Genomic DNA, 25,796 nt, shown 5'->3' on the forward strand with positions numbered 1-25,796 from the left:
TGTGACCTGAGCCAGGCCTGCGCTCTAGGTGGGTAGGGGTGGGCGGTCGTGGGCGCTGCGAGGTGGCCTCAGGGCGGCGGGGCGGGGAGCCCCCTTGGGGTGGACTGGGTTGGAAGGAGTCCTCGGGGAAAGTTTCCTCGGAGGGGCTGTCGCCCGCGGCCGCCCGTGTGCCCCAGGCTGCCGACCGGCAGTCCCCGGGGGTCCCGGAAAAGCCCCTCGCCCCCGTGGGCCGGGGCTTCGCGGGGAGTCGGGTTGAAGGTGTCTGGCGTGGTACGACCTCCGGCTCCCTTTGCCCCTCCCCGCCTCCCTCCCCCCGCGTCTGACCGGGACGCTCGGGGCGGGTGGCCCTCGGCGCCCGGCCTCCCGCTCCGAGGCGCCAGAAGCGTCCAGAGGCCTCCTGAGAACTTGGATGTAAAGGGCTGCCCTCCTGCCCCGGTACGGGCTGGCCTGACAAGTTGATAATATTCTTGATTTCCCCTCCTGCTGGGATTCGGTGGGTAGGGACAGGCTTCCCCCTCCCTGGTTCTGTGGTGGTGTTTTCTTGCTGGGTGTTTTACCCTCTGCTTAGCCGAACCTCTTCTCATTTGAATAATGTCTAATTCGGGGAGGTTTATATTATTGAAATGGCCGCCTGGCTTTCCCCGCCTCTCATGTTTAGTAATTCAGACCTTTAATAGCAGCCACTCACAGCCCAACGCCGTGTTTATATTTTACATTCGCCCCATGTGCTTTTGTGGTTCGATATGATTCTTCTTTTTTTTTTCCTTGGCAATCCACAGGGCTCTAAGATCAAACCCAGGCTGTGCTGGGAAGAGAGGGAGAGAGCTAGGCCCTGGCTACTCTAGCAGTTGCCTAGGCCTCATGTTCTCTGCTGCTTGATTTATTTACTAATAACCAAAATGACTACCCCCACCAACTTCCACACACCTACCCCTCCTCCGCGGGCAAAACAAACCCTCCTGGGGGCTTCCCAGCATTAGAACAGCTCCTAGCTGAGCATCAACTCTGTGATTTGTTTTCTCTTAAAAAAGGCTTTCTTTTAGTTTGCAGTAATAGTAGGCCTAGAGGAAAAAAAAATCTGTCTTTCTTACATCTCATTTTCAGTGTCAATGAAATCTATTTTGGCTTATTACAAATAGATCACTTTGTTTTGGGGATAGGTCCCCCCCATTACCCCCACCCCCAAGTTAAACACTTTCAGGCTTTCTAAAGGTCTGCAGTATTTGTAAAACCTATACAGTTTTTTCCCTAGGAGTTGTGGAGTAGCTAAACATTTAGAGATTCCAATAAACAACTCTTGCTTAATGTCACAGTGTGGTGGTCTCTTTCCAACCTCTTCATTCTAACTTAAAATAGGGCTGGCATAAATTTTGTGCTATCACTGTCATAGACTTGCTTATTTTAATTGTATCTCTGCTGAAAACAGAAATAAGGTTACGTTTTGAGTATTTGTTAAATGAGTGAAAATAGTAGAATAAACACAGGCATTGTGTCTACCCTGATCTTGGAACTTACTCTCCTCCCACACACCCGCCCCCTGCTTTAAGGTGTTAGAATTGATTTTATGTTTTATCTAAACTTAGGACAATTGGCCTCTGAGAGGCAGGTTAACTTTTACTGTTTAGAGGAGATAATAATTTTGATTTTTGGTCTTTCCCATGGTAAAGTTTTCTTTAACAGTGTAATTCTGTGGTGATAGTGAGTGTATATTTTAAATGGTGTTGTTTCTCATTGGTGGATGCTTACTGCTGCTAGTTGAGGAAAGTAGTGGAGGAGTAGTGTTTAATACTACCGTGTCCAGCCTTTAAATTATGTTAAGACACTTTATGATGAGTGGCTAACTACATATTATGTGGGACATTAGACTTCAGTTTAATTTGTAACAAAATTCTAGGTTTGATAGATTAACAGCAAGCTAATTTCAGATAACCAGTTCTCACCATTTTTCTTCTTTCACCTCCAGTAGGCAGGTCCTGAACGCCACAGGAAAAAAAAAATCTGTAGCTTTTAGGAGAGTATTCAGGTAAATGACTGCTTCACAGACCTGAAGTCAGTGGACAAAAAGCAGTAATATAATTTCATGTCTTAAATAGCATATGTTTTTGTACAGATTCCCAAGATGTGGTCAAACTGATGATGTCACTGGACAGAGGACAAGGTGCAGTTAATTTGATTTATTGTTCTGAGGTGAAGTGTAGCCATGAAGCCTTCTCATAGGGAAACCATTTATCTCAGGACAATTTCCTTTATAGCTGCAATTTAACCACTATGGAGGCTGTAGATATTTTATATAAGATGATAAAAGGTACATTGGATTTTACAAACAAAATTTCAAGTAACACAATTTCACTGTTACAGTTTTTGTAGTACAGAAAAGGATGGATATTGTTAACTGGCCTTATATTTTGGCTAGCTTCCATGCTATTGTAAAAATTTATTTTCTCAGATTTTCAAATGGAGATTGTGGATTTTAAATAAGTACAACCATAGAAGTGACTCTTGTACGTGCTTATTTCAGATATGTTCCTTGTGACTCCCTGAACTCCAATAAGAAGCTGTGTTTCTTAATCAGAGCATGGCTTAGGCTAATGGGGATACCATTTGCCTTAGAATCTATTTTGGTGAATAAAGGTGAAGAGCATGAGGGCTGTGTGTTCTTTTACGTTGAAGTTGTGCTGTTTTAAATAAGGTAGAATACTTACAGGAAAGTGTGTTTTGAAAACAGTGTTTAAAAAATAATTCAGAATTATTTTTGCATTTAAATTAATGTGGATGAGTTTGTGCCTTTTGTTTTGTCTAGTGATTTTTTAAATTGTTTTACTGCAAGGTAGTGATTCCACTTGTAATTTGTTGACATGCTAGGAGATTTTCTTGTTAGTCATTTCTCATCATATTTTAAACTAGTTTATCTTAAGGTGATGATTAAAATGCCTTGGGAAGGTGATAGAATTCCTAACCCTAATTTGTGATCCAAGCTCCATAGAATAGTTTGGGTTACTTTTGACCCTTCATAAGCTTATACCTGTCTGTCTCCTTTTGCATCTGTCAAATAGCTTCTCACACTTTTCTAGAAAATCATAGTCATTTCTTAACTTGCCCACTTATTAATTGCTTTTAAATTAAGTACTTTTAAATTAATGTCTTGAAAATTCATGTGACAGCTGACCAAATGTTTTTAATTTCTAAAGTACTGTTCTGCTTCCAAGCCATTACTGTAAAACTAATTTTTAACCTCTTCTCTCAAATTTCTTTCATTTTATCATTGTCAAAATTCCCAGTAGTCAAGGAAAAAACAAACAGTGGCCATTATTCAGGTTTAAAAAGTGTAATATTCTGCCATAGTTTAAATTTACTATTCTCTGCATGAATAGGTAGTAAAAAGCAGAAGAAATAAAATGTGTTTCATTGCTGCTTTGGTTGAAGTAATTGTTAAGCTGTCATTCATCACATCAATGGATTCTGGAAAAAGTTCAGGGCTAGGAATGTTAAATTACACTTATCAGGCCACCAAAGATGATTAATAGAGCCATGAATATGTTAGGTAGGTGGGTCTAAAATGACAGAACTGGAAATTTGCCGGGCTCGGTGGCTCAGCCTGTAATCCCGTGCCTTGGGAGGCTGAGGTGAGTGGATTGCCTGAGCCCGCGGATTCAAGACTCGCCTGGGCAACTTGGCGAGACCTCATCTCTACAATAAATCAAAAAATTAGCCGGGCGTGGTAGCGCGCTCCTGTAGTTCCAGCTACTTGGAAGGCTGAGGCAGAAGGATTGCCGGAGCCCAGCAGGTTGAGGCTGTGCTGGGTGGGAGCAGCCACTGCACTCTAGTCTGGGCGACTGAGTGAGACTCCAACTCAAAAAAAAAAAAAAAAAAAAAAAGAACTGGAAATTTGAATGTTATCTTTAAGTGTTTTATATTAAATGAAATATTTGAAGTGTTTTTTGAATCTGTATTGCTTGATCTTAAATTTGTGTTTTTTAAGTTGGTCAGTCACTTTCATGAATATCTGTTTCGTTTGTACTTGGAAGACTGTAATATTATGTAGTGGTGATTGCATTATTGTTACTGGTTATTTTTGTTTTGTTTTTAGTGTTGAAAACCCACAGCCCTAATCTTTGCATATTAGTCTTCTTTCAAGCACCATTAAAAATAATAGTGTGTGACTCATTAATTTGCTTTTATACATCATTGTTGGTTCAATTACACAGTTTTTGTGATTAGTGAAGACTTGCTATGAAGCCTAGTTTTAAGCAGGGATGTGTTTTTCCTAGTGGAAATGATTATATTTAGATTTATTCAAGTAATTTTTGTTTAGAGAATACAATAAGTCACAAACATGCCCCTTTTTAGTCACCCATATTTTTGTCTCTGATGCCTCCTTAAATGCTAAATACCTAAGCAAAAACACTTATTATTTATTTCTGTAAGGAAACCTAATATTAGGCATTAGAGTTGAAAGTTGTGGATTTGATTCAGTGACATATCTGCTTTGAGTTTCTGTATCTCTCCTGAATGAATTTCCTTTTTTCAGGAAACTCTTTGGGCCAGAATTTTGCTTAATTCTTATTATGTTGCTTAAATGATAAAGGTTTCTTTTTGAGTGGTTGGAAAGGGCAGTAATTAAAAGTTCACAGAGAATAGCAGTGTCCTTATGCATCTTTTGCTGAACATTTTTGTACAACATGACATTTTGTGAATAAAGATAATAGAATAACTTTGTAGGTTTTTATTTTTTCTTAGGAATAAATTGGCTTATTTTATACTGAAGTATTGCTGTGTTCTAAACTCACTCTGAGCTCTTACAAACTCAGCCGTAATAGCAATGGAAACAAAAATAGCATGAGTGAAGCCTTATCTTACCGATCCATTTACAGTATATTTAGGATTTAGAATATGAGAATTGTCTTGAGTTTCAGAACCTCTCATTTGAAGAAGTTCCTTGCATACAATGCATGTGGTTTATAGGATTCTGTGTGTTTTTGCTATGGGATGATACATTTTTGAGCATTGATAGGCTATCTTTGTATACTCAGTAACTGATACAGCTTTTTTTTCTTTCTTTCTTTTTAATTTTCTTTCCATTTAAGCACACGCTCAAGTTTTCAGTGTTGCCTAAATTTTGCTGACAGGGCTAGTAATTGAACAAAAGAAGAATCAGCAAGCCCCTAGATTTATCAGACTACCCTTTACTATCCTGGAAACTGGATATTTATCCATAGAGGATACATTACATTGATTAAGAAACACACACACACACACACAACAAGGCAATGTGGAAAGCACAAAACTAAGTGTTTTTAGAAGCTTTTCTTAGTTTACAATATTGAAAGTCTCACTGATTAAAATTTAATTTGTCACATGATATATTTTATAATTCTCTGTGACTTTATTAGTTTTTATGTTGGAATAATAGAAATAGTGTATGAAATTAAATCAGTGCAATAATAATAAAAATTATGGTAGGTTCTCCCTCCCCCCATGAACTTTCTCTTTTCAATAGAAGATATAAACAGGAATGGCTGGGAAGTGAACTTCATGTTGAATGTTGTGACTCATTTGTGCTTCGACATGTGGTGACCTTAATAGAGTTGTGCTGATTGATGCCTTTAAGCGAATGTACTTTTATAGAGAAGAATGACTTAGGTGTTTTCTTGTTTTAGTACAGTTATTTTAATGATCTGCTTAATGAAAAATGTTGCTTTTTTCTTTTTGCTGATTCATACTGCAGCAAGCAATATTATAATCAATCTTTAAAAATAATTATCTTAACCCCTTCTTAGCTTATTAAAAGTATCTGCTATGAACCTGGTCCTATGCTAGTTGTCTTTGGGGATAACAAAGAAATAATAAGACTGCTGTGGAGGAATTGATATGTTTACCTAAGCAGGGAAAATTTTAAAACTAAATATATATATATTTACATATTAAAATATGTAACAGAGAATGAAGATCAGAGAATGGATTAGGATATGTCCAAGTTTGCAAGAACCAAAGAAAGCATCCTAGAATGTTATAGCTGAAGATAATGTAGATACAATCTATTCTAAAGTTTTGCCTCACAGATCAGGAAATATTCTCACAGTGGTTAAATGACTTGCCCATAGTCATTTAACTATGTAACAGCTAAGAACACAGATTTCTGACTTTCTCCCACCTCCTAGTCTCTCCCTCCTTTGCTGCCAGTCAGAGAAGGCGTTCTGTAGGTGAGACTTTTAAATGGAGCTTTAAAGGGCAAGAATAATTTAGAGGAATGGAAATATAGGGAAGGCCATTAAAGAGGAGTCTGTGTTTGGTATTATACTGTATAGGTCAAGAAAGAGGAGGCATTTGTTCTATGTGCATGGAAGCTGTTGAAGATTTTTGTTTGTTTTGATTTGGGGGTCTCACTCTGTTGCCCAGGCTGGAGTGCAGTGGCACAATCACAAGTCACGTAGCCTCAAACTCCTGAGGGCAAATGATCTCCCACCTCAGCCTCCCAAGTAACTGGGACTACAGGCATACGCCACCATGCCCAGCTAATTTTTTGATGCCAGACTGATCTTAAACTCCTGGGCTCAAGCAATCCTGCCCTGGCCTACCAAAGTGCTGGAATTACAGGTGTGAGCCACTGCTCCCGGGGCTGTTGGAAGTTTGTGAACTAAGGTCTTATGTGATCAAAGTCATGTAATATGGTGGTGTGCAAGATAGTTTGAAATAGGAAGGAAGAGATCAGAGACATAGTGATTAGACTCACCAGATCCAAAGATTAGATCCATAGTTTATGGAGGTAATTGGTTTATTGACTAGTTACTATAAGTGCTGCCAAGAAATACAAACAAAATAAAGCATTTACCTGACCTCAAGAGGCTTTCAGTCTAATTATGATATAATGAAATAGATAAGCCATGGTAAAGATTTTGAGGATATTGTCTGATACATTATACAGAATAAGAACCTTTGGGAGAAATTCTTGCTGGTCTTTACAGTAGGAACTGTTTTATTTCTGAGCAATTGGTTTGTTTTTAGTTTGTTTATTCAGTGTCTTATGGACACTGAATTGTCTATTTGACTTAGTTTTCTTTTCAAATCAAAGCTCAATGTTTAGGCCTATTTATTTATTTATTTTATTTGAGTTGGAATCACTTCGTCACCCAGGCTGGAGTGCAGTGGCACACTCACAGCCACTCCAGCGTCGACGTGCCAGGCTCCAGCGATCCTTTTGCCTCAGCCTTCCAAGTAGCCGGAACTACAGGCGTACGCTATCACGCCTGACTAATTTTTGACTTACTGTAGAGATGAGGTCTCACCAACTTGCCCAGGCTGGTCTCGAACCCGCAGGCTTGGACAGTTTGCTCACCTGGCTTCCCAAAGTGCTGGGATTACAGGCTGAGCCACTGAGCCCGGCCAGGCCACATTATTAACCTGAAAGGAAGCACATACATAGATAGTTATGGTATGCATTTCTCTTAGCCTCATTCCCAGTTCCATCTTTTGTGCCTGCACATTTGTTTTGTATTTCTTTTATTGCTTCCCTCTTTAAACTCTTGCTATTTTGTGTATATGTGGGCTGCCTTACATCCTTTCTGGTGCAAGACAGGTATATATAAAATAAAATTACTATTACCATGACTTAATGATAATGTCTGTGTTTTTATAGTACCTTAAAATTTATAGCAGCACTCATTTTCATTAACTCATTTATCCTTTCAGGCAAATGTTATTAAACCCATTTTATAGTTGAGTAAAATAAAGCTCAGTTGGGTGACTTTCTCAAGGTCATGTGCTTAATAAGCACCAAGCATGGGGAATAGCAGGACTTCTAGGTTAGCTATTGTTTAGACTGTATATTGAGAGGTGGACAAAGGTGGGTTGGGGCTCTGTTGTGGGGAGGTCTGAATGCTTTGTGTTGGTGTGAGAGTATGGATTTCACTTGCTAGCGGTAGGGAGTCATTGAATTATTTTTGTTTTGGACTGTGCTGTGATTAGAGCCCTTAAAGTGTGTAGCAGCTAATTAGAGGCAAAGGGTATCAGGCTTTGAGTTTAGGTTATTCCAGAGAAGAGCAGGACCACAAACAGGGAAGTTGGAAGGGAGATCCATGTGTGGAAGAAGGCAGTGAATTCAATGTTAGACATGTCGTTTGAGACACTTGGGTGAGTCTTAAGAGGTTTAAAAGTTCTTTGTGAAATTGAAAATTCTTCAGTGAATTAAATGCGTGATAAACATGAATACTAGGGTTGAGATCTGTGCTCATGTTATCGTGGGGGGGGGCTGAGCCTTGAATCTGGACATTGTAAATTCTAGACATCTCATTTTGACTTCTGTGGTTGTTTCCTTCAACAATATGATGGTGATAATACCAGTGTTAGAGAGATGTGTGGGGAGTAACAAATTGATAGCAGAAGCATTTTTAAAGTACTGTAATAGTTTTTCTCACATAAGCACAGGAATAAAATCAGCAATTTTATTACTTGTGCTGCTATAGAGAAGAAGCTTTAGCAGCTGATTGATTCTTAAGGCATCTGTCAGTTGTATAATACATTTCCATGTGCAACTGGCACCTTGAGAGAGGAAGCCCATCCTCTTAGTACTCTTCTGAAAACTTTTTATGATAGAAATGTTACAGTTGAAACACATAGAAACTTGTTGATTTCAGGATTTTCTATTATCTAGCCCCCATTCCTGTCTATGTATTCTTATCTTTCACTACTTCCTTAAATAGCATGACTCAACAGTTCTACCAAGGAAGTCCTATTATGGACCCACCAATAATGCAGCATTTTATCAGATTTTTAATTTTTTTAAGTTTCCTAAAACTTGAAGGACTGCTTTGGAAGGGTGACTGTATTTTATCCTAAGACTCCCTGGGCTCTTCTCCCTATTAACAACAACCACAACCCTCCCCCCCCATCCCAATTTGAGACATATGACCTGAAAGCAGACCCACTGTTTTGGTCAGTCCATTTTGTTTGGGATGATCTGTGAGAACCTTTGCTGACACTCTTTCCATGGGAATGCCATGGAGTATGGTGTGGTAGAGTGAAAAGGGCACTGGGAGTTGAGAGACCTGGTTTCTATATCACTAATTCGCTCTGTAACTTTAGGACAAATTACTTCATCACAGATTTTTTTTTAACGTTGCATTTGCTATATAAAAGGGATTTCAAACTTTTAAAAGTGTTTGCTTGTTTTGTTGTTTGCTTGTTTTTTAAGGTAAAAATGGAACTGTTGTTATTGAAATTGAATGTAGGGGCAAGAAAAATCATCCTTTCCTACTTTCCACAGCAGCCCTTGAGGCACTTCTACAGGATTCTCAGGACTCCTGCTGGGCAAGGCTTGAAAAACCTTCCTTCTTGTTTATCCATTATTCTATTTCCACAAATAGCCAACTCTCCAGCCTGAGTTCCTGTCCTACTTTCTCTGAATTTAGCACTTAATTTGTGTTCATTTAGCTAATTCGGCACTTTATTATACACAGTCTTATTTTCTTCTCTAATTGATTATATAAGTAAATCTTGTTTCTTCTAAGAGCCTTGAGAGCAGGAACATAGTGCTAGGGACAGAGTAGACATTTAGCAAATAATGAATGCTTGATTGATGAAATTAATGGTTCTCAGTCTTTGCTTGGATAAGAATCATCCATGGAACTTTTCAACATTCAAAGGCCCAGTTTCTAGTACAGTAGAGGTCTGAAACGCCATACTTTTTTTTTAATTTTTAAATTTAAAGTTGTGGGGTATAATTCAGGGTTAGGTATACAAATGTTCATTATGCAGGTACCCTTGTTGATGAGATGTGGCACCCCCACCCCCTGCAGTTTTCTACTACTGCCAATCCCCGCCCCTCACTCCCCCAGCAGTTTCCCACTACTGCCAATCCCTTTCTTATTGTGTTATGGTGATTGTTCAAGGTTTGCTTATGTGAAACTCCATACTTCTAAAAAGCTTGTGTAGGTGATTTGATAGCATTAAATTATTATTTGTTGCATTTCAAGATTATTTGTAGCTTAGAATAACTTGAATAATGGTTCTCTATTAATGTACTAAAAGGCCTTATAAAGGAAACAGACTGAGAACTAGGGGACCTGGGTCCTTATTCTGTTTCGGCATTATCTAGCTTTCCCATCCTGAACAAATCACTTAACTTTTCCAATCGATAGGATTCTCCTTGATAAAATTGTGGGCTGGACTAGATAGTTTTTATATATTTATTTTTTCTTTTTGAGCTGTGGAATTCTTCAAAAACATCTTTTGAGTGAAGACCAGTAAATATAACACATTTTGAGCAGTTCAGCGTTCATTTGAGTGCGTTTTAATAGACATATTAAGAATAGAGCATGATAAACTTGATATTCTCTTCGCAAGAGGACTAAATTATATGCACTGGGCAATTCTGAAAGGTGAGTGTTAGATTTTAAACTTGAACATTCTACTAGAATGTGAGTGAACAAGGGCAGTAAACTTATCAAGAATTGTAGTATTCAGTGTGAATATGAACTAGATTATATTGAACCAATTTGACTGGCCCTTTTGCATTCATTTAATTTAATAAATATTTACTCAGTGTGATGTACCCAGCACTGGAGGTAGAGTAATGAATAAGACAGATACTGTCTCTGCCCTCTCAAAGCCTATAGTCTGTCAGGAAAGTCATATATAAAATAACACTGGTCATAGTGCAATGAGTAAAGTATAAGAGGTTCAGAGTACTCTAGGAGCATAAGGTAGTGAACCCTAATCTGGACAAGAGAATTTGGGAAGGCCTTTCTGAAGAAGTAATGTTTTTACTGAGACATGAAAGAAGAGTAGGAGTTATCAGAGCAAGACTGGACATAGGAATTAAAAATGTTCTGAGTAAGGGGAACAATATACAGACATTCCTTTGTATATTCAGGGGCATACCTTGAGGAGGTTGGTTCCAGGATTCACCTTCACTCCCCACCTAACCCCCACCTGCATATACCAAAATCTGTACATACTTAAGTCCTGCAGCGAGCCCTGCAGAACCTGCCTATGCAGGAAGTTGCCCCCTGCCTATATGAACATTTCACATTCCCTGGAATTCGGTATTTTTGATTCAAATTTAGTTGAAAAACCCGAGTCCAAACCTGTGTTGTTCAAGGGTATGGTATATAGTAGTGTATATTTGACATAATACATTTTAGTCAGTAACAGACTGCATGTACAGTATTAGTCTTATAAGATTATAACGGAGCTGAAAAATTCTATCTCCTAGCAATGTTTTAATGATCCTGACCCTGTGTAGACTAATGTGGATATTTGTGTTTTAGTTGTTAACAAAAAAGTTTCAAAAGTAAAAATAAAAATTTCTTAAAAGTAGAAAAGAGCTTATAGAATAAGGATATAAAGAAAGAATATTTTTGTGCATCTATACAGTGTACTATGTTATTACAACAGTCAAACGTTTACAAAAAGTAAACATTTTATAAAGTAAAAAGTTACAGTAATTTATTGAAGACAAAATTTAAAAAATAAATTTAGTGTAGCCTAAGTGTATAGTATTTCTAACTACTTAGCATTTTGGTCTAAGTAGTGTGCAGTAATGTCCTAGGCCTTCACATTCACCTACCCACCCAGAGCAGCTTCCAGTCCTGTAAGCTCGATTCATAAGTACCTTTTACAATACAGTAACATGCGTAGATTTGCAGCCTAGGAGCAATAGGACATACCATCTAGGCCTGCGTAAAGTACGAGTACACTCTGATCACACAATGATGAAATCATCTAACAGCATTTTTCAGAAGGCATCCCCGTTGTTAAAACTGTATGTATCATTCTTGAGACTAGTGAAAACACAGCACTTTCAAGTAACTGAAGTTTAGCATAGCTGGTTCAGGAAGAGTGAGATTTAGCTGAAGAGCTGAAGGTGATTTTCAAATTATGAGGCTGTTTTCATGATCTTTGTACTTTTTAGTGACCAATTCTGCAGCTGGAATTTGTGGAACAGTTTCCATATCTTTCAACACATGCATTGATTTCTAGTAACAAGTTTCAAAGTAACATTTACCAAGTCTTTGTGCCAGTTATTGTAGTAAATGCTTTACATGCATTTATATTAATTACAATGACCCCATGGGGGTGTGTATTGTCATCCCCATCTTTCAGACTAGGAAGCAGGCTTAAAGAGGCACACATAGGTCTCTATTTTTGGCTATGGCAGTAGGCAATTAAGAGCATTATCAGGCTCTTAACTATTGACTTCTGCTTCAGGCAGTTGAATGATGAATATATCAAGATGAGTTGGTGGCTTGTAGAATTTCTGCTGAAGATCTTAAAATTTGACAGCTTACTTTTGAGTTTATATTTTGAGTTTATCCTCAGTGCTCTTGCACAGGTCCATATTGTGTGGTCTGGAATCAGTCATCTCTATATTGCAATTTGGAGAGACAGAGATGGACAGTTGATTACCAAATCTCACTAACATTAACACCTAGCTTTCAGACATTTCTAGATGTGGACTATCAAAATGTTTTGAAGCTATTTGTTATACAGATTGCTGATCCTGGTAACTCATACATCCTGAACATTTTAGATTTCTGTTAAGAGTTATATTTTAAACTGAAGCTAATTGCACATATTAACCTTTAGATAATTTTTATTTGTGGGATCATTTTTATTTTTTTGAGACCGGGTTGGTGAGATAGAAAATTAGGATTTATTCTGTTTGCATATTACTTTGACCACCACATCTTTTAAAATATTTTAATGTTTCCCAAATAGGCTGTGACTGAAAATTTATATGCAAGCAAATAATGCCAAAAAAAAAAAACCAAAAAAACCCCAAAGTGAATTTGTTTACCATTTCACTTTCACCCTGCCAGGCTGTTAGTAAACCAGGGGTGTAGCTTTCAGTTGGGGAAATATGACAGTTAATCATTTTTTTCTGATGAGAAGTCAGCCATTTGCTGGTGTTGGTTCCTAATCACATACACACTGTTTAAACAGACCCTGCATCACACTGTGTTTAGTTGTTATGTTGTTTATTTCTGAAGTTTTTCCTTTATGCTGCATTGCTGAATCTTCCCACGCTCCCCTTTTAGATGGCTTCCCCACCCCTCCTGAGTGCTTCATCGTGCTCCTCAGCCAAGGAGGATGCTGTTTTGGCAGACTTGTGTGTGTGTGTATATATATATACTCACAAGTCAGTCACTGTTAGTTAGAAAGGAGTTAGAGAAAATCCTCTGATTTAAAGATCACTATAACCTGAGAAAATGAATTAACAATTTTACCAATGTTGCTGAAAGAAATCATTGTATGATTTCAGTGGATTAGACTATAGTGGCAAAGCCATGGCCAGTTTATGCTGCTGGAATCACATATTGTTACATAATACTCTCAGGACCAGTATGCGGCTGGTTCAGTTATTGAGCCCATTTGCTGGAATTTGTTCCTGTGTGTATGCAGGCACACATACTCATTGGTACGCAGTACATACACACGTTCATGCTTACATCCGGATGTGTGTGCAACTCTTATGCATATGCACATACTTTTAAAAACAGGAACCATAGTGTATATTCCATTTTGTAACTTGCCTTTTCTCTTTCTTTTTTTTTTTCCTTGCATGACTCCCTATTTCTTAGGATTCACTTAGGTAAATAAACAATCTTAATGTTTGCTAGTTATAACCTCTGGGATATTCCCCCTCTTTTTTTCTGGATCCCCCTTTTTTTTTTGAAAAAAGATTTGTTTGCTTTATTTATTGGAATGACTTCAAATGGCACAAATGACAGAAAATAAATTGATTGTTGAATTGTCACTTAGGGTGGCCCTTAGCTGATCAAGAGTAAATCTTAGGCTGATCATAAAGGTCCAATGATGTCAGCAGAGGGGAAATTTTCTCCTTGTTTTGTCTTACAAAGCTATAAAATGTTGACATGTCTGCAGGTTTCAGTTCCTCAAAAACTAGCCTGCCTTTTTTACTTAACAAGTTTTCACAAATATCCTTCCATGTTCTTACCTCATCCTTGTTAATGGTTGTACAGTAGTTTATTGTATTGCTGGACCTATTTGTTTACTTGGTTCCTTTTCACGTATTAGATCTTTTCTTTTAGAGTGTTTTAATTTTTTAAAGATGAATTGTTAGGCATGGACTTTTAGGATTAAAGAATTGTCAAGACAAAATTACAACAAATATAGTTTAAATATATAATTGGTTCTTATTTGCAATTCTAGACTTGGGCAAAGCATTCTTTAAAAATAGAATGTGTAGTCCAGTGAGCTGAGCAGAGGAGGTTGACTTTATAAGCAGAAACAGGGAACAAAGCACATCGGTCATTTCAGAATTACTTTCCTTATAGGGTTAAAACAGCACTTCCTTTTCATGCCAGCTCAGGTAAGCAAGGCCCCTTCTGATCCGTTGCTGTGAATCTTCTGTTTAATGGAAATCTTGACCTGTTTCAAAGTTGTTTGATTATTTGGCACAAGTGATGAACACAAATGACTCCATTCTAGTTGGTCTGGTCTGCTGGGGCCTAGTGCAAGAGGCTACTCTGAAACAGTAGTCTCCCATCAACTTTCTTTAACAGAATATACATATTTGAAAATTTTGTATGTGTTGTCAGGTTCCTTTTGAGAGTAGTCCCAATTATCTACAGTAGCTAATTTTTCACAGTCTCTCTAGCACTGTTAATTGTCAGTCTTTTAAATTTTTCTTAGGCCGATAGAGGAAAACCACCTAGTCACTTTAATTTTCCTGATTTTACTGTAAGTTGAATATCCTATTACAGAATTTCTATTTATTTTACAGTATATTTTTCAAGTGTAAAACAGTGATTTATTTTCCTTGTATTGTGCAAGTTTTAGCCCTTTTAGAATACTTGTAGTTTTCCTAAAAATGTATATCTTCTTACATATTCTCTTTCCATAGTAGCTTTTCCCTCCCCTCTTCCTCATTCTAACAAATTCCTATACCTCACAAAAAGCTATGTAGGGATGAGACCAGTCTACCTGTTGGTAGTCAGATGCCTTCCTTGCAGCCTTTTATTCGCTGCTCATTCATGGAAGGCAGTAGCCACAGAGTCTGGGTAGAGAAGGGTCAGCTGTGCACTGTGGTCCCAAAGAGCCATACTCTACTCTTGCACTAAATGTTTCTCTTAGCAGAGGAGAAATAAAGTTAGCCTACTTTTTTATTGTGCCTACTCTAAAGACATTTTAATTTTTTAACCACAGATTTGGGAGAGAATGGTAAAGGAGGAATGGAAAAATAATATAGTTTCAGCATTTTAGGAGATTATTTTATAACTAAGGACTTGGAACTGATAAGACTCATCCTGAAATCTTTCAGTGCTGGATTGAACGAGGGTCTAACCTCCTAGCAAGCTTGAGATTCTTTGGGGGCATAGGGAACAAGAAATTTAAGGAAGCTGACAATAAGGAGGAAGGTGTTTAACTTCTGAGTGGAGATGGCATAACAGTGGTTTGTGTGAACTAGGGCTGACATATAGCAGTGACAACATTGTAAAGTCCCTTGGGGGTGAGAAGAGATGACAGTGACCTTGAAGGAGAGAGACTACCTAGCAAGAATGTGATCATGTTTAGATACCTACCTAGACTCTCTGCTGGGTTTTTTTAGAAAGCTGAGAGTTCAGTAGACTCAGATTGTTGCATGCATAGGTCTTTCCCAGATATTTTGGGGGCAGAAAGAGCTCAGATAAGAAGCGGGTTACAGTATGTCTTGTTTGTTCATTTTTCCTGGTAGTATCCTTTTAACCATTTGTATCAAGTATTTTTTATGTTTCCTTTATAAACTGTCAGTGTGTTATTTTTACCTTTTTGAATGACACCTGTGGAATAATAAATGTTTATAAATATTTTATGTGACTTTAATCATACAGTAAGCTTGACTAAGTTTACACGAAGTCATTCTTAACTAAGTTTGCACAAAGTCATTCTTAACTAAGTTTGCACAAAGTCATTCTTAACTAAGTTTACACAAAGTCATTCTTAACTATTCTTTGTCTGATTTCTACAAATAAAACAATTATGGCCAGGCGCAGTGGCTTATGCCTGTAATCCCAACACTTTTGGGAGGTGGGGGCGAGAGGGTTACTTGAGTCCAGAAGTTTAAGACCATTCTGGGCAACTTGGTGAGAACTCGTGTCTACAATAAATTAAAAAATTAGCTGGGTGTGGTGGTGCACACTTGTAGTTCCGGCTACATGGAAAGCTGAAACAGAAGGATCACCTGAACCCAGCAGGTCAAGGCCGCAGTGGCCATGGGCGTGCCACTGCACTCTAGCCTGGGCGACAGACTGCGACTCTGACTCAATAAAATGAAATGGTAAAAAGAGTTAAAAAAAATTAGTAAAGTAAAAAGTAAAATAAAGTAATATTCTTTTGGATCCATTCTCACTTTTCCTTTCCTTCTTCTACTCTCTTTCTCTCAATTCCCCTTCCTGTTTCCCTAGTTAATTGAGAGTACCCAGTTTTTATTTTTAAAATCCATATGTTCTCAGAATTTCTTCCTCTCCCTTGTCTTCCTGTGTAACTTTTTTTTTTAATCCCTTAAATTAAAAAAGTTTCTTAAGGTGCATTAGTGTAAATTTTATCAATTTGTTTATTTGTCTCCCCTCTAAAAATTTAAGGTGTTTTCTGGAGACTCATAAACTATAACAAGAAATGAAAAATATAAAATACACAAAAATTTAATATTTACTTTCAATCGGGCACAAATATTATTTTGTTTCTTTTTTTGCATCATCTACTCACCTGTAGTTCCGGCTACATAGAAGGCTGAAACAGGTGGAACTACAGGTGTATAGATGATGCAAAAAAGGAAACCTGGTCAACTTATGCCCATAAGATTTAAAAACATCACAACAAACATAACAGTTCCTGATGCTAAGACCAGAAGGACATTTCTTCTCAGTTGTTATAAACAGCACCCCAAGTAACAGAATACATAGTGTCCTCCATAGTCATCCTACTATGAATACACCAACAGATTTCACAATACTCTTCTATAGGTCAAATGCATCATACCAGAGATGGTAGGAAGATGAGGATGTTGGGTGAGGACTATTCAAAACAGTCTGACTTAAAAGGGGAAAAGACTTTGGAAAAATTAGAAGAATGGAGATATTGTATATCCTTACAACAACAGTCTTCCATAAATATCTGTTTTGTTCACAGGTAGTACAGGGTTACTGGCAATGTAGGCTATCAAGAAGTGCTTTCAGAGTAAATATTGGGTTGAATTTGGATTTGAAATTATATTTGTTGGTGCGTATCATTGCGGGTAGAGAGGTAAAATGGTCTTGTTCAGGGACACTTCTAGTTGGCTATTCATGCAGCATCTCTAAGAGTAATACTGCATCAGCAGGCTCATTTGCAGGCCTGGTTTGAGGGAACTGACTTGCTAATTTGATACATGTTAGACAGAAATAGAAATGATGCCTGTTTGTGTTAACCTATTGCAAGACATATAATTGTGAAGTATACTAGAATTCTTGTCCATTAAGTACATTTTCTCCTTAAGAGAAGCCAAATTATAATCAGAAGAGTTGATAAAAGCCAAGGAAATTAACTAATTATGCTAATGGACAGAATATACCTTCCCTGCTGGTTAAAGTGTTCTTTGCCCTAAACAGTGCTAGGCACATCCTGAAAATTTTTATATTCTTCCCTTTCCTATTCTGAATTCAAACACAATCTCTAAAAAAATTGTTTACCACTGACCAAAAAACCCAAAACACTAGGTTAAATAGTGGAGGTGAGGTGGAAATTAGATATTCAGATTATTTGTTAATCTCCACTCCCCATTTTCTTGTTTGCCATGCTATCAAGTAGTTAACTCCCATTTATAATAAACACAATGCTTATTTTGTATAGTTTTCACTGCTTTACCAGAGTAAAAGTAAAGTGCTGTCCATAGGCAACAATTCAGGTGGTAATCTTAGTTCTTGCTACAGGTATACATACTCATAGTAAACTGCTCTGGTGGCTAAATGGTTATATTTTGTCATTGTAGTCAAATTTAATACCCCCATTCCAACCCTCCCTTTTATTCTCATTCTAGCAGGTGCTTGGAATGCTAGAACAAGAAAACATAGGCCCTTGAACAACAGGATACTTTGAAAAGTGATCACTTTAATGTAGACATGAAAGTTTCCTGTTAACATTAAACCAGAATTTAGGAGCTTGAGATGATTGAAGTTGACATTAGGTAGAAGAACCAGGTGGTGTTGGGACAGTTGGCTGTCCATTTGATAAAACAATTGTATGTCAGAGTTGTACCTTATGCAGTACACAAAAAGGAATTGTGAAGAGATTTGATTGTTTGAAGAAAAACTCAGAAAAGTACTAAGACAAAAGTAGGAATAATTTTTTAATTTTGTTTTAGGGATGGGAAGGGTTTTTGACATGACATACAACTCAGATACCATAAAAGAAAAAGACTGAAAATTTTCTCTGTAAAGTATTTAAGGTTGTACTTACTGAAAAACTAAAAGTAACATAAAATATGGTAGAAAAGTATTAGCCTATATGACAGATAGAGGATTAATTTTTTTTTAGACATCAGTACTCTCAGACATCAGTAATAAATAACAAATACTCCAATGGGAAAATGGTCAAAGGCAATTCACATAGAATAAAGACTGTAAATATAGAAACCCTAAGAACCTCTGCTGTAAAGACAAAACCTTCTTCAAGTCAGATGTAAAACAAAAGGATGGAGAAATTGGAAAATGTATACTTTGATGGGATCATGAAGAGGTTAAAATATTAGGGAAAAGAATAGTGTTGAAAGAAATAGTGGCCATCATTTTAGAGATGATTAAAGAGTGTTTGTTTACTTGATAATCTTATTGCTTTGAAGGTGGAAAATATATTTAAAATCATGAAATTGTTAAGTAGAGAAGGGATTTTGCCATTCCTGATTTAATATGTGGGACAACAGATAAATGATAATGAAATAGCAGATAAATGATTATGACCATATTCCTCTCCTAAGTTTGTGAAGTAATTGTTAATTTCTTACAAGATAAGTGTTTCCTAGATAACTGAAAGTCTACTGTTGTTTTAACTCGCCTTTTCATGTGTTCCTTTCCAAACATATTCAATAAATGCTTTTAGTGTCCTAATGAAGTTCCTCTTTTTGCAGTGGCTTGAAGTCCTTCCCTAGAGGTTTTCCAACATTATTTCTATGAGAATATTCATTCAGAACTCATCTTCCGGATCTTTTGCTATGGAGACTGTTCCATAATGAAATTGTCTGAAAAGGTTACCACCCAGAGATGGTAGTTAACTAGCTCTCCTTTTCTTCTGGTTGCAGAATCTTTTTACAAATCCAGGTGAAATAACTAAATATTTTGTTTAAAAAGGATGGAATTAGAATTCTTGATTCTAGCTACTGCTGGGCTGTAAACAGATACCAGCAAAAAGTTGCTTGAGCAGATTCAAGAATTGGGAAGCAACTTTGCAATGGATAAATGAGTTGACAGCAAGATTTGTTGCTTGAGATGAAAAGTTAATCAACATACAACTTCAGTTGGCAGTATTAGTTTAAGGTGGAATGCTTCTTAATATAAAGTAAGTTATCTAGTTTGTTTTTAGCACTGTACTCACTTGTTTATAATATGGTATAGCCATATTAATTAACATCTATTGAGTCCTTTTGGTATTCCCTGGCACTGTACTAAGTGTTTTACATGAATCATCTCATTTAATCTTCTTATCAACAATATGATGTAGGCATCATTGCTATCTGTTTGTAGATGTGAAAACCTTACAGAGGTACAAGGAAGATATGCAATTTTTCATAAGGTAGCAAAACTGGAAAGCAGTAAAATTAGTTAAAAGTAATTTCAGGGTATTTTAATTCCATTTTCCTTTCTCCCTCCCTCCCTCCTTTCCTTCCTTTCAGCTAGTTTTTTGATTTATTGTGGAGATGAGGTCTCCCCAAGTTACCCAGGCTGATCTCGAATCCCTGGGCTCAGGTATCCTCTCACCTCCGCCTCCCAAAGTGCTGGGATTACAGGCTTGAGCCACCATGCCCTGCTTGATTCCAATTTTCATGCTAACTTTAGGCGACTGAAGGACGGGTACATTATCTCATTTAAGACTAAAACACAGCCATGTGAGGAAGGATTTTTTACAGTTTTCTCAGAGCCTAGGTTTTAAGTACCTAAAATAGTACTTTGGTTAAGAAAGATATTTATAGAGAAATTCTTTATTGCCAGTTGCTTTTATCAGGATTTGGAAACTAAGTTATCTGTTAGGTAGTAAAATATTTTTAGAGGTAATTATTGCATGTTAAGTCCTCCTTGTGCCTTTACACTTTTATCAAGTAATTGTAGACATTAATTGTGGATCAACTAAGAAGCACCAGTTTTAATACTTTTTGTTTTCAGAATTTGCAAGGCTGTAGTTAATTCTGAGTTGTTCAGCCTGTCTAGTGACAATCAAAATAAACACTGCTTCAAATAAACTTTCAGGACTATGAGCAGTGATAGAGAACCAAGAGGAGGTAGATAACTTTGGAAAGTGTGTGTTTGCACCAGTTTCCTGTTAAGGGCATCATAGAAGAGTTCGTTGCCCTTGATGATTCTGAAAAGCTGTAAAGATGGTACTTCACACACAGATGGTATAGAAAAACCCAAATTACAGAAAGATTCTAAGACTAGCTTTCTCAGCATCATGATGTGTTGAAGCCGTATATGTTTGAGCATGTCTCAGAGGATCATCTGGCTATAGAACTGACTAGTTTTTGTCCTGAGATAGAGAAACAAACATATACTTTCTTTCATAGCATAACTTACTTATTTACGTTTTATGTAAAATTAGTCCGAATCAGGAGCCACATCTTAACTACTATTTATATGGATGAAACTTTTCATATTGGGAGCTGTTATTTGTTTTTACTAGCAAAGTGACAAGACATGAAGAACCTTCTAGAGTTTGTGCTAATTGCCTTGCTGTGAAATGGTACTTCAATATAGTAATGTGTTTATTGTTTCCTTTTGCATTGGGTAAATATTGTGTCTGTATACATAGGCAGAATTCAGAAAACTGTATCAGTCATACATGACATAGACAGATGTGTATTTTTTCTATCTCTTCTTCTCCCTACTCCCCTCTCCCCTCTTTTTCTCTCTTTCTGTTATATTCTCAGTTTCCCATAATGAATTCTACCTTTATCTGGCTCAGTTGAATTTTCGGAAAATGTCTCTTTGTTGAAACAGTGTCAACTCTTCTTTAGTACCACTATATAACTTTATGTTCATCTCTGTCTACTCTCATCTCTGTCTGTTTTATATTTTAACTTGGGGCATTATTATGTGGTAATTAAAAATATTGGTTAAGAAATCTCACAGATTGATATTTGAATACCTGACCAATAGCTTTCTTCCTTCAGCAAATATTTCAGTGCCTAGTATGTGTTAGGCATTGTTTCAGGCGCTTAAGAAAACATAGGCTCTGAAAAATTAACTTTAAAGATTCTTCTTTACATGGTTGTGTTTAGGATTAAATAAGATGATGTGTATACATTGCTGAGCACACTGCTGGAACATTGTAATCTGTCAATTAATGTAATCTGTTTCTTATTTTCAAAACTTTTAATGAATTGGAATTCTCAGTTTAAAAAACAAGTATGAACAGAAGTAAATTTTTAATATTTCATACAAATTTACAAACATACAAAGCAAATGATTAGTCATATTAGAAAAGCTTTCATTTTAAAATACTGTGAATAGTTAAGCAGTAAACTCTGGAAGACTAAATACATTTACTTGTCAAGCAAAACAATCTCAAAACCATATTTAATGTTACATGTAATTTTTCTGTGAAAACTAATATTGTTTAATTTCTTTTCTTATGTTTTCTAGTCTCAGGTAAAACTACAGGTTGAGTGTCCTTAACTAGAAAATCCTAAATGCTTCATAATCTTAAACTTTCTAAGTATCCATATGACACTCAAAGAAGATGATCATTGGAGTATTTTGGATTTTTGGATTAGGGGTGCTCAGCTGGTCAGTGTATGCAAATATTTCAAAATCCAGAAGAAAAAAAAAGAAAGAAATCCCCAAACATTTCCAGTCGCAAGGATTTTGGATAAGGCAGCGGTCCTCAACCTCTGGGCCATGGACGGGTACCAGTCCATGGCCTGTTAGGAACCGGGCTGCACAGCAGGAGGTGAGTGGCAGGTGAGCGGGGCTCCGCTTTCTGTCAGATCAGCAGGGACATTAGATTCTCATAGGAGTGCGAACTCTATTGTGAACTGCGCATATAAAGGATCTAGGATGCAAGCTCTATATAAGAATTTAATGCCTGATGATTCCCATCCCTACCCCCATTCTGTGGAAAAATTGTCATCTTTGAAACAGGTCCCTGATGCCAAAAAGGTTGGAGACTGCTGGGATAAGGGATATTCAACCTGTTAGACTTTGAGTTCCTTGGGGATAGAAGCCAAGTTTTGTTTATTTTAGTACTTTATCTTAGAGTATTTAAATAGCTCATAGTAAATATTGAATAAATATTTATTAAACTCTTTTCTTGAATTAAATTAGTTTCAGTATTGACAGCCATCATTATGACATGGCCCATGTAATTAATTAACATCATGACCGCTACAACAAACATATTGATGAACATAGTAAAAGATACAGATCTTAGCTACCATTACATAGAACCACTTGTTCTTTTGCAATCTTATCCAAATCTGCCCTCCATAACTACCCAGAGTAGACTCGTCCTGTGTCTATCCATGCTCTAAATCATATCACCAGTCTCCTATTCATTTTGCCTCAGATATTCTGGAGCAGAGGACACCTGAGATGGCCAAAGGTCCTTCCTATATAAAACCTATAATGTTGAAGGACTGGGGCAGTGTGAGAATACAGACTTGGGAGCTTTGGAATTGGGAATACATCTTAGGTTAGAGGAAAGCACATAAAGGAAGAGGGAGAGAGTTTTTATGGGACAGAAATCTGGGCATGGCTTAACTGGGATCTGTGCTTCGGGCCTCTCACAAGTCTGCAACTAAGATGTTGTCCAGAGGTGCAGTCTTATCTGAAGGAAGGATTTACTTCTAAGCCTGTTCACATGCTTGTTGCCTGGATTCCTTTCTTTACTGGTGGTCAGACTGAGGACCTTGGTTGACTTGCCATGTGAGTTTCTCTAGCTTGCTTCATCAGAGCAAGCACATGAGAAGAGCCAGAGAGTGTACTTGCAAGAAAAGGAGTATTAGCAAGATGGAAGTTGTGGCCTTTGTATCCTAATCAAAGAATTGATATTTTATCCCTTTTGCAATATTGTTTGCTAGAAGCAAGTCTCTTGACCCATCCCACACTCAAAGGGAAGGGACTACACAAAGGCACAAATACCAAGAGTTCAGGAAGCATTGGAAGCCAATTTAAAAATCTGCCCACCACAGGGCTTTCAATAAGTTTTTTGTTGTTTTGTTTTGAGTTGGAGTCTCACTCTGTTGCCCAGGCTGGAGTGCAGTGGCACCTTGTGGCCACCCCGCGTTGACCTGCTAGGCTCCGGTGATCCTTCTGCCTCAGCCTTCCAAGTAGGCAGAACCACAGGCACATGCTACCATGCCTGGCTAATTTTTTTATTTATTATAGAGATGAGGTCTCCCTGTGTTGCCCAGTCTGGTCTCCAACCCACGGGCTCAGACAGCCCTTGCCTCAGCCTCCCAAAGTACTGGGATTACAGGCTTAAGCCACCGCGCCGGCCCCTTCAGTCAACTTTAAGAGCAAAAAGGAACCCCAAGACCCAAAAGTTAGAGAACTGCTGATCTAAATATATGCTACATTGGTGGAATATGTATGGGACATTATACCTTCTTTAAGAAGTTTTTCTCTAGGAAAAACTAGTTTTTCTCTGTGTATGGGAAATGAAGGTAAAGTGAGGAAAGCCTCCTGTTTTTATGGACTTCATTTTCTGGAGAGAGGAATCTTATAATATGACATAGCTGTCTTCTAGTAACCTCTTTTAGGAAGCAACAAAAACACAACAGAAAGAGTAATGGATGTTAGAAACAGTAAAAAATCTGAGAGAGAAGAGTAGGAGCATATACTTGTGAAGCAGAAATAAAACAAAACTTTTTTCCCCCTGTACCCTTAATCAATGAAACATTTTTTAAAAGGTCTTTGTATGTTAGTTACCTTGTGGAAAACTCTAGAAATCAACTCTAAAAATGAAATTTAGAATATTTAAAATGTTTCAGGTAAATTCTGATATGGCTAAAGGCTATTATGTGACTAAAATAATTTATAAAAACTGTGATAGAATTTTATCATAAAATAGTTTATATTATTCATTCTGAATAAGAAACTGCCCTTTTTTATACCCATTCCTACAAAATGACTAGACAAAATAATACTTTTTGGGAATCTAAATTTATTTCTGCTTACAAGTATAAAAAGCAAGATGATTGAGAAGAATGTCGTCGTCAGTTAAGCCATATTGTAATAACTAAGATTTGCATACAAAAATAGAAGTTATGATAATAATGATAGGACATTTAACAGCATTAGCAAATCTGAAAGATGGCTACAAATGAACTCTTCTCTCAGATTTATTGTTGTTGAGAATGTTGTCCTTATGTCATTTTGTATTTTTATGAAAACCTATAGGAGATTTCTTTCAGAGCCTAGAAACCTGAAAAAAGTTTTGCTTTCCTTGAAGAATCAAATGCTACTGTTCCTCTCTTCCTCCCAAAGCAAAACTCAGAACAGCTTCTTTGCTTTAGCCACTAGGAATCTTAGTGCCAAGTTTATGCTTCATTTGAATAATTTTACATGTTTACATTCTATATTTATGCTCATTTAATATTCTATTCCTTCTTAATTCTTTGTTTCTGATTTCTGTGTGTTTTACTTTTTAGTTATTTGCTTTAAAAACATTGAATGAAGTTCTTACAAAGTTTTTGCATGATTGAAAAATTGTCAGCTTCACAAATAATCAGAGAAGTAGAAATTAAAGCAACATTAAGAAACAATTTAAATCAAATTATAGGAAATTAAAATAATGATTTTCAATGTTGACTGACAGATGCAGTGAATCGGACACTCTTTTTTAAAAAATTTTTTAATTTTAAAGACGTGGATTACAATTCAGGGTTAAATATACAAATGTTCATTATGCTGGTACCCTTGTTGATGAGGGCACTCTAATATCTGTTGATGAAAGTGTAAATCTATACAACCTTTCTGTAGACTTAAAACATCGATATCTTTTGATCCATTGATTTAATTTCTTTTGGAAAAAACCTTATGCATAAAGGTATTCATATGTCCTTTATTTTAAAAAGGTAATATTTGGAAATAACTAAAATGGAATTGTTAAGTAAGCTATTATATATCTATGTACTTGGAAGGAATGATACATCTTTTAAAATCATCAAAATAAAACAATCATACTAGTTAGCATTAATTGTTTATCTTTTTTTTTTTTGAGTTGGAGTCTCACTCTGTCTCCTAGACTGGAGTGCAGTGGCTGCTCCCGGCCACCGCAGCCTTGACCTGCTGGGCTCCGGCGATCCTTCTGCCTCAGCCTCCCATGTAGCCAGAATTACAGGCATGCGCTACCACGCCTGGCTGATTTTTTTTGATTTATTGTAGAGATGAGGTCTCGCTGCCCAGGCAGGTCTCGAACCCGCGAGCTCAGGCAATTCACTCACCTCAGCCTCCCAAAGGTGCGGGATTACAGGCTGAGCCACCGAGCCTGGCTAATTGTTTATCTTAACTGTGTACCAGAACTGTGCTAAACCTTTTCTCTTTTATCCTTCACAGCAGTCTTATGAGGATCAGTACTTTTATTAATCCTATTTTAGAGACGAGTTTTGTAGA

The 25,796-nt window shown here is 37.0% G+C and overlaps 1 protein-coding gene across 4 annotated transcripts in view; it reads left to right on the forward strand.

Annotated features, from left to right (window-relative positions):
* Positions 1-25,796, forward strand: part of POU2F1 (POU class 2 homeobox 1) — a 188,874-nt gene that overhangs the window by 475 nt on the left and 162,603 nt on the right. The gene's annotated exons all lie outside the window — the stretch shown is intronic.

This window comes from Carlito syrichta, unplaced genomic scaffold (genome assembly GCF_000164805.1).
Source record: "Carlito syrichta isolate Samal-C Ts95f unplaced genomic scaffold, Tarsius_syrichta-2.0.1 Scaffold173424, whole genome shotgun sequence".
In the NCBI taxonomy this organism is placed as follows: domain Eukaryota; kingdom Metazoa; phylum Chordata; class Mammalia; order Primates; family Tarsiidae; genus Carlito; species Carlito syrichta.